Here is a 7,713-nt window from a genome sequence, read left to right as displayed (position 1 = left end):
TCTGAACATACTCACATGATTATTCCAAAAGCAGTCTTTTATTTCATAGCAGCAATGTTACAAATAATTTCTTTAAAATTGCTAAGAGTGACTCCCTCTAGCAGGTTGTGATTCTGTGTAGAATAAGAATAGGTGCCTCCTCTTATGTGCAAGTGTTGGAACTTCCACCTGACTTCCAACAAGGTTCAACCTGATTCCTGTCATAATGGCAACCAGATCATCTCAGTTTATCTCTGTGCAGTTCGAATATGAGATCAGGTTGGACTGTATCCAGGCAGATTTAGGATGCAAACAATTGTTCCAAGCAGATTTCCTAGGAAGTCACCTTCCTTACTCCAAACTACTCATTTTACCTTAAGTTTAAGAACGTTACTTAAATGCCCACTGTTTTGCAACATCCAGCAATTATAACATTAATCTTCAGGCCCCACCCTGCTCTATTTCTGTAATCTTTTCCACCATCGTTATTTCTCTGAATCAAATTGCCCAGTCCTCTGACTCTTCTCCAACACCCTTCCATTATGCAGCATTGTTAACCATGTCTTCAGAATCTTATTCACCGAAATTCCCTCCCAAATCCTTCCAACTTTCATTCCTTTTTTAAGAACTTGCTCAAAACCCATTACTTCAAGCAGCTTTCCTGTCACCCATTTCAACACTCCAGGCTCAGGGTACCGAGCACCTATCAATGAAGAGTCTCGTGACATTTTATTTGACTATAAATGTAAACTGTCCCTCTTCTTAAGTTGTAGAAGAATTTTATACAGCCAGCTTAACAGGCAGATCGGCTTGCCTTTGTAACAAATTGAAATGCTACAACTCAAACTAAGTCTTTCCTTATCTTACTGGTCTCACACAAGAAGCAAAAACATTACAGTTCTGACCAAGCTAACCAGTTCTAACTAGGTTTTGTAGTAACTCTGCATGTTTCCTGGTTAGCTTGACACAAATGGGAACTAACCCAATTAGCGAATGCCTCTAATGTGTGACCCTGTGAAATGGTAGGTTTTAGATCTTGCAGGTGCCAATATTCTGGAATAATCCCATTTTACAATTCAGATCTTGGAACTTTCATCCAATACATTTTACATCCAATATATGTTATATCCAGTATGTATTACATCCAAACATCTTCCATCTCACCGTATATTACTTAATCATAGACAATTACTTTCCAGTACAGATTGTAGCACACCAGTGGGCAATGTGCCATACATATATACATACACTTGATAATATAGTTCCTAAGTCGTTTTAGAATAATATAATCAAACAACAATCAACCTCCAAATAGTTTAATTGCATTTGAAGTTATTTTCAACTAGTCAAAATGTTCACGGAGTTGTGAGCGAGTTATCCAAGTGCAACAAGCAGATGTGGTTGCCTAATTCAACTGTAGGGATACATGTGTAGAAATGTTCATTATTCCAGTATTGTATGTTTGCCCTTGAGTAAATAAGTATGCCGGAAGAATATGTGGGAAACAGGAAAAATCTGATCATGGTTTACAAGGAAAAGATGTGTAAATATTTGTTGCAATATTCATTCAGAAATTGCAAACCCCCGCAAAGCCGCCTGAATTTGGCGGATAAGGAATGAAATCTTTAAATGGGAATGGGCTGGAGAAAGGAAGTGTACCGAAAGAAAAATAAACTACTAACATTGAAACTTGGCGTTGGTAGACAGCTCTGCTCAGTGCCCGCCCTCGTTCAACTCCACAGCTCGCTACCAGCGACACAGAGCATCTGGATTGGTCACATTGAATGTCGATCAACAACTCCTCAGCCGTGTGGACATGACAGTTCCTTGCAAATTTGAAACTTTTTTCTCTCTCTCTCTGCTGGAGTCAAGTTTCAAACTCGGCTAACAAGGGGGTTCAGTTTCTGAGTACCCGCCGGTTCTCGGCTGTTTATTTGGCGAATGATTCACCCTCCGAAACCTGGAGCCTGCTACGAATTTACAGCCTTTCAAACCTGATCCGTGGAAACGAAAAAGGGCTTCATTTTTGTCTCTCATCCACCGCCCCCCACCTCTGTTTGCAAAAAAAAAGTTGTGAGGAGTTCGCAGGGAGCCGGATCAAAGTTCGCGGTTTAAGGAAAACAGGTAAAAAGAATGATTTTAGCGGAACAAATAGAGAAGAAGGAAACAAAGAAATATTTATATAGATTATATAAACATAGAGTAAGTAGCGTGACAGAAGGAATCTATGAAGGTGGGTATAACCTCTACATTAAAACCAATACTAAGCAAATGTGTACCTTGAGTTCTTGAATGTAATCCGGTTTAAACCCCTTTAAGTCTTACATAAACCCATGTAGAGGGTTCAGTCGCTCACTTAGAATAACCACTTTTACAAAGGTTCAATTGCGAAAATCCCCAATCTCGCTATATTTTTGATATTTGTTGACTTTTCGGTCTCTGTATTCAAAGGATATTTTTATGGGACGATGAGTTTTCCCTCACTGCAGGAGTTGCATTTTGCCCGATAAATATACATCAGAGAGAGAACAGGTCAATTTGTGTTTTTTTTTAAAAGGTAGTCAGTGAAGCCTGGAGATAATAGAACAAGTCAGATTTTTTTCCCCTCTGCTGTAGTTGAGCGAGCAGGAGAATCTATTCCACTATCCCTGGAATTAAACCTGTTTTTTTTGTTTGGAATTGTTGCCAATTGTACTGTCAATTTCATCCTATTCGAAATGTATCCAATTAACGTGACGTGTAACAGAGCCAATCAGAGACGACCAAGTGCTTAATTGTACCAATCAAGAGCTCTCGGAAGCAGAGGAAGGGAGGGGAATAGTTTCCATGGTAATGAGTAACAAACTTTAGCCAGTCTTACTAGTTTACCTGAATCACCTTTCCTCTGCTCAGTTGCCTGGTGATCTCAAACTACTAGAGGTAGCAATGGATGTTAAATGGTATCTTAACATGTCTTACACGAGTCATCTTCTTAAGGAGGATAGGTGTTTAAAAATGAAGGAGCCAAAGCAAGACCCCAGTAAATTTATGAAACTTTCAGACTCAATATGGAAATGTACTTTACACTCTTTCGATACTCAGTGGTGAATACATTGTCCTGACTTGGAAGCCTTACAGATCAGGAAGTAGCTTTCCAGTCTTTGCTGACCTGAAACAGAATTGGGAATTGCTAAAGTAAACAAAAAAAAACTGGGGATGCTGGAATTCTGATACAAAAACAGAAAGGGCTGAAGAAAATCAACAGGACTGGCAGCACTCTGGAAACAAAAGAAGTGCTAAAGTTTCAACTCCAATGATCCAGACAAAGTGTCACTGACCTCGAAATGTCAACTCAGTTTTTCTCTCCATGGATGCTGCTGCACATTCTGTTTTTGTTTGTAAATTGTCACAAAAGGTAGCTGGAATGGACAGCATATACGACTTCAGGAAGGGAGGAAATGGGGATGGATGTAATATTCACGTCATATAAGTCAGTTGCTAAGCCACAAAGACTCAAACTATTTCTATTGTTCACATTCCAAGTAAAAGAAAATTTGTTACTGCTATTTCAAGCTAGTCTATTGCAAAGAGATTGTTATCTTGCTGTGGTTTTTTTTTTGAACCAAAGAAACTTTATTTCTGAGTCATTTGTGATAACAGAGTCATAGTGAAAATGTAACCGATCCAACTTTCAGGTCAGCTTGGCACATATTGTTTGGACTTTGTACTGAATTTGTCATCTCCTAGTTTTGCCCATGCTGGGAAGGGAGTTCTCCCATCCTGTGTGCCTCTCATTGAGAGAGTCTGACACTGACTTGTAATGAAGGAGGTGGAACCTGTGTTTAATGTCTCACCCAAAAAATATGCAGCCCTTTCTCAGCATTGCATTCTGACTCTGAAATGGGGTTTGAACTCAGAATCTTGTGTCTCAGAGCTGACAGTAAGACCCACTGAGCCACACTGATCTGTGGTGAGCATCCCCAGCATTTACGGATGAGAGAGAAAGTTGTAAAGAACGTTCATTTTATCCTAAGAATACATTAAAGGAAGGATCAAATAATGTCCTTCATTTATTTTGTTCTCATTTTGAAAGTACAAACACTTCCTGGGGTATCAGGTCTTCATTTGTGTCATCATTGTCCCACCTAGCCTGAGCAGTCAATCTTCCCATGTCAGTCTGGATCTTCACTTGTGGAGGGCATAATGACCAGACAGCATCTTGTCTTCATTTGATACCCACATTCAAGCTGTCACTAGCATGAATTGGTTACTTTTCTCTCTCCCCTTTTCCCTAGCTCAGGTTGCAGAACCTGATGGCAGTTAGATTAGATTACTTACAGTGTGGAAACAGGCCCTTCGGCCCAACAAGTCCACACCGACCCGCCGAAGCGCAACCCACCCAGACCCATTCCCCTGGATTTACCCTTTCACCACTACGGGTAATTTAGCATGGCCAATTCACCTAACCGGCACATTTTTGGACTGTGGGAGGAAACTGGAGCACCCAGAGGAAACCCACGCAGACACGGGGAGAATGTGCAAACTCCACACAGAAAGATGCCTGAGGCGGGAATTGAACCTGGGTCTCTGGCAGTGTGAGGCAGCAGTGCTAACCACTGTGCCACCGTGCCGCCCAGTTGTTCAGTTACAGCCTTGGCTAAGGTTAGCCAACCCTGGAGGGGATCAAATCTGAGATTTTTCTTCACCTGGTGTGGTTCCAGTCCACACCAGCCAGTCCATTTACTCCAGTAAGCCACTTCAAAATACTGCTTTATTTTTCTTAGTTTCTTCCCAGCTCTCTTTTCTTTTTTTTTGCAATGCTGGCTTTGTAGGCAGTGCCAAACAATTTGATTTTATTCAGGCTTCTTCTGGAAAGAAGCCAACTTCTTTCTGCATGTGTGAAAGCTGCTTTTCGATTGCTTCCTTCTGTTGCACCCAATATGTTGGATATTTTCCAGTGAGGCAAAGTATTTGTGGAAGATTTGTACGTGCCCTGTTAATCGTTCACAAGAAGTTATTCCTCCTGTTTTATTGCTGGAAATGTCCCCTATTTGAAGATGCTGAATTTAGGCTGGATTGCAAGGATGTAGATGTCCTAAGGCATCTACCTATGTAGTCATTGCCTTTTGCTGAGATCTACTTGCTCCAGGTTATTTGACTGTATTAGTATTGCATCACAGCTGAATGTGTTCCTATCTTCACCCAGTGTCTATTTCTAGTCGGCTGACTAACAGGGAATAGAAGCAGGAATCTTTGCTGATTGTGTTTTTTGGTAATCCAAAGGCATTGAAGCCAACAATTGCTCTTGCAGATGTAATCAGAACTCTTACCCAAACTAGGAATCAAATCTGGGCTATCCAGATTTTTTATTAATTTAAAAGCCTCATGAAATATGGGTGTCACTAGATAGGTCATCCTAACCCTCTTAGAGAGCACTATCCTGGGAAGCATATTTAATTAGGGAGCCATTTGGATAAAAGTGGAATTACCTGCTAAATTTTGAAAATAGTTCCCCATCATGCAAGTTTTATTTTGATTTTTTGGCTACTGTTGGATATTTACCGCAAAATTGTAAGGCATTCATCACGCTGTTAGTAGTTTGGACCTGCATGTCGTCTTATATTGACTGATGTGTCCAGTAAATTATCTGAAATGAAGGACTAACTGACCATGATAAAATACATGATATCTGGCTTGACGTTCCAACAAGATCACTGACTTATTTTCACAGTTTATCACGGAGAGGTTATGGTGAGAACCGGAGGCAGCAAATGTGCAGAAATCAATGCTCCCTTCTGTTTCTAACAGTTTTCTTTGCTGAATAACTGGTTACATTATTAACTCTGATCCAATCACTTGACTCAGTTCCAAAATTGTAACGAAGAGCACTGCGCAAAGGGAACTATTTTGTAGTTTTCAGCAAATTCCAACTCCTACCCTGCTCCCAGCAACCTCCATGCACTACAAAGGTCAACCTCTCAGTTTCAATTTGTCATATAAGGGCCTCTCCAATAAGAAAAAATTGAATTTATATAGCATTCTCATTGGAAAGAGACCCTGGCTACTTTCCTGATTAGATAAATGGAAATAGGCACAAAATAAAGAAAAAAGGTGAGTGAATTCAAACGACAAATTTAGTTCAAGCAAAGCATATTTCGGAATACTTTGAAAGCTCGGATGGTAAAGGGAAAAGTTGTTGAGAAGATGTTTCGAGATAGCAGGGCAATGATGAGCTGTCACCAGAGCTGGAGTGAAAGAATGGTGCAATGTCACACTGATGTCTCAGGGTTGAGCGTTATGAGCGGGAGTATGGGGCTGATACAGGCAACTGCAATAGACAAGATGAGCCTGGGGCAATACTTAAAGATGAGAGCAATGATGGTCTCATTTAGTACTGAAATAGAGTTCCTTCAGCAGTGTGTTTGTACTGTGGAACTGATTCACACACACACACATTGTAAATGACATTGGAAGAGCTGAGAATAAGGCAGAAACCAAAGAAGAAACTTTCTGAAATGAAATAACGAGAATCCAGAAAAAGTATATTCCTGTCAGGGTGAAAGGAAAGGCTGGTAGGTATAGGAAATGCTGGATGATTAAAGAAATTGAGGGTTTGGTTAAGAAAAAGAAGGAAGCATATGTCAGGTATAGACAGGATAGATCGAGTGAATCCTTAGAAGAGTGTAAAGGCAGTAGGAGAATACTTAAGAGGGAAATCGGGAGGGCAAAAAGGGGACATGAGATAGCTTTGACAAATAGAATTAAGAAGAATCCAAACCGTTTTTACAAATACATTAAGTACGAAAGAGTAACTATGGGGAGAATAGGGCCCCTCAAATGGCAGAAAATGGGGGAGATACTAAATGAGTATTTTGCATCAGTATTTACTGTGGAAAAGGATATGGAAGATATAAACGGTAGGGAAATAGATGGTGACATCTTGCAAAATGTCCAGATTACAGAGGAGGAAGTGCTAGATGTCTTGAAATGCATAAACGTGGATAAATCCCCAGGGCCTGATCAGGTCTGCCCTAGAGCTCTGTGGGAAGCTAGAGAAGTGATTGCTGGGCCTCTTACTGAGATATTTGTATCAACGATAGTCACAGGTGAGATGCCGGAAGACTGGAGGTTGGCTAACGTGGTGCCACTATTTAAGAAGGCTGATAAGGACAAGCCAGGGAAATATAGACCAGTGAGCCTGAGTCGGTGGTGGGCAAGTTGTTGGAGGGAATCCTGAGGGACAGGATGTACATGTATTTGGAAAGGCAAGGACTGATTAGGGATAGTCAACATGGCTTTATGTGGGAAATTATGTCTCACAAACTTGATTGAGTTTTTTGAAGAAGTAACAAAGAGGTTTGATGAGGGCAGAGCGGTAGATGTGATCTATATGGACTTCAATAAGGCGGTCGACAAGGTTCCCCATGGAAGACTGATTAGCAAGGTTAGATCTCATGGAATACAGGGAGAACTAGCCATTTGGATACAGAAGTGGCTCAAAGGTAGAAGACAGAGGGTGGTGGTGGTGAAGGGTTGTTTTTCAGACTGGAGGCCTGTGACCAGTGGAGTGCCACAAGGATCAGTGCTGGGCCCTCTACTTTTTGTCATTTACATACAGATTAGATTCCCTACAGTGTGGAAACAGGCAGTTCAGCCCAATAAGTCCACACCAACCTGCCGAAGAGTAACCCACCCAGATCCATTTCCCCTCTGACTAATGCACCTTGCACTATTGGCAATTTAGCATGGCCAATT

General features: G+C 40.9%; 1 protein-coding gene across 1 annotated transcript in view; it reads left to right on the top strand.

The window, feature by feature from the left end:
• The first annotated feature begins 1,837 nt into the window (after nucleotides 1-1,837).
• tnfaip8l1 (tumor necrosis factor, alpha-induced protein 8-like 1) overlaps nucleotides 1,838-7,713 on the top strand; it is a 70,185-nt gene continuing 64,309 nt past the window's right edge. Inside the window, exon 1 of the mRNA XM_043720982.2 lies at nucleotides 1,838-2,103. The gene's annotated coding sequence lies outside the window, so the exon portion shown is untranslated. The remainder of the gene's footprint in view (nucleotides 2,104-7,713) is intronic.

This window comes from Chiloscyllium plagiosum, unplaced genomic scaffold, assembly GCF_037043375.1.
Source record: "Chiloscyllium plagiosum isolate Xiang-an unplaced genomic scaffold, Cpla_swu_hap1 HiC_scaffold_28, whole genome shotgun sequence".
Taxonomy (NCBI): domain Eukaryota; kingdom Metazoa; phylum Chordata; class Chondrichthyes; order Orectolobiformes; family Hemiscylliidae; genus Chiloscyllium; species Chiloscyllium plagiosum.
The sequence above is the reverse complement of the archived record's forward strand: the minus strand, read 5'-3'. Positions and strand labels throughout refer to the sequence as shown.